The sequence below is a fragment of the Tinamus guttatus genome, unplaced genomic scaffold, assembly GCF_059628265.1.
Source record: "Tinamus guttatus ecotype Peru unplaced genomic scaffold, ASM5962826v1 Tinamus_guttatus_pri_ptg000086l, whole genome shotgun sequence".
In the NCBI taxonomy this organism is placed as follows: Eukaryota; Metazoa; Chordata; class Aves; order Tinamiformes; family Tinamidae; genus Tinamus; species Tinamus guttatus.
The window spans coordinates 668,210-670,133 of record NW_028288620.1 but is presented as its reverse complement, the minus strand read 5'-3'; the positions used below and the strand labels follow the sequence as shown (position 1 = coordinate 670,133).

At 51.9% G+C, this 1,924-nt stretch overlaps 1 long non-coding RNA gene across 1 annotated transcript; it reads right to left on the bottom strand.

The window, feature by feature from the left end:
- Window positions 1–542: 542 nt before the first annotated feature.
- LOC148595581 (uncharacterized) lies at window positions 543–1,229 on the bottom strand. Its single transcript, XR_015913125.1, has 3 exons — window positions 1,091–1,229; window positions 834–996; window positions 543–684 (listed from the first exon to the last, which is right to left on the bottom strand). It is a non-coding gene; the product is annotated as an uncharacterized LOC148595581 (long non-coding RNA).
- Between the last annotated feature and the right edge of the window lie 695 nt (window positions 1,230–1,924).

The following is a 1,924-nucleotide window of genomic DNA, read 5'->3' as shown; positions in this document are numbered from 1 at the left end:
TCTGTGTGTGTGCAGGGGAAGGTCTGGGGGCTCTTTTTTTCCCCTCTCCCCCCTTTATTTTTTGAATATTTCCCAGGTAGGTTCGGCAGAGCAGGGAAGGGGCGGCCGCGCGGGTGTCAGTGCGCGCAGGGCACCGCGCTGCCGGCAGCGGCGGCCGCCGCCGCGCACGCAGCGGAGCCCGCTAGGAGCCCGTGGCAGCTGCGCGGCGCTGCGCGGGGAGGCGGCCCGGTCCGACCCGGCCCGGTCCAGCCCGGCCCCGCCGCCGCCGGGGATGCGCGGACGGGCGCTGCCTGCGGGAGCTGGCGGGCCCCAAGCGGCATCCGCGCCGCTCCGCGCAGCGGCTGCGGCTCCTGGCGGGGAGGCTCCGGGGCTGCTCGCCCGAGGTTTTGTTTTTTTGAAGTGTGTGTGGGGGGGCCTTGGAGGAGGGGAGAGTTGTTTTGCGGGACAAATGTCTTTTTTAAAAAATATATTTTATTTTTTTTTTAACCGAGGACTAAGATGTAAAAAAAATATATATATATATATATATATGTATGTATATATATAAAAAGCCCCACAAACAGCGAGAAGGCGGTTCGGTTCCTGCTCTAACCGCGCGTGCCAGAATCAAGTGCATCCCTTCCCATCGCGGCGCCTAATGGCAGGCGCGTCCCTGCTTCCCCCTCCCGCCTGCCATGAAATTTCCTGGGGAAAAAAAAAAAAATCTAATAAACTTTCCCCCCACCCTATGCCAACTTACGGCGGTTCCCCTCCATTCCCCCCACCTCACCCTCTCCCCCGGCCTCCCCAACAGCAGCAGCAAATGCCCCTGTTGCTGCTATTTCTTTTGTTACCTGCGAGGCGGGCGGCCGGGGTCTCTCCTCGGCTGCTCGGGGCACTGGGTCCAGCCGGGAGAGGAGGCTCCTCAGCCGGGTTCATCCTGCTTCACCTCAGCGCCGTCCCGAGGAGGCTTTAGCCACCATTCAATAACACACCCTCCTCCTCCTCCTCTTCCTCCTTAGGTACCAAGGCAGAGATCGCAAACATAACAGCCCCCCCCACCCCCTCCCCACCAAAAAAAAAAAAAAAAAAAAAAAAAAAGAAAACCAACCAAAAGACAACTTGCCAGGCTGAAGATGGTGGATTTACATTAAGCCAGACACAGGCAGGTTCGCTCAGGAAGTCTGACCATCCCGTTTTCTGACAGTTGCGTTTCCTCGTCTCCATTCCGTTCGCCACATTTTTTTTTTTAATTTTCTTTTTATTAACCTTTAATCGAGGATTATGTAGTTGTCAGGAAGAGAGAGAGAAAGAGAGTGGAAAGAGAGGACTCGGGTGCTTTTTAGGGTGGTTGCTGCGAGGATTTCTTTTTCTTTTTTCTTTCTTTTTTTTTTTTTGGTGGTGTATTTTTTTTCTCCAGTTATGTTTTTCCTGGATTTTCAGTGGCTCGATCCTTAGCAGCGGTACTGGAGTGTTTAAAAAGATCATATGTAGCCTTATATTTTTAGTTTGGTGGTGGATGGATGGAAGAGGTAGTGAGAAGCCTTTGCAGCCCTGCCTGTTGTTGGTTAGATTGAGGCAGAGACTTGGCTGCGATTGGGACGCGACTGTGACATGGGCATCGATCGCTTCCATTGAGAGCAATGCAAAAACACAGCCTGGGTATGTAACACTCTCAGTGCCATCAACACTTGTTTTACTTTGTATTTGCTGGCAAAACTGACAGAAGGAGCTGGAGTGCTTTTCTTTGAAATAAGGAATACTAACATTTGGAAGGAAAGGTGCACAAAGAAGATTGTTGAAATATACGGGGAGTTGAAGGGGTTGGAGGGGGGAAGGAGAGAAGAGAGCCTTAATCATCATTGCTCCACTTCCTATTCAACTGACTGTATTTGAGGAGTTTCGCTCTTTTTTTCGACCAAGGGATCCTACTAAACTGGTTAAA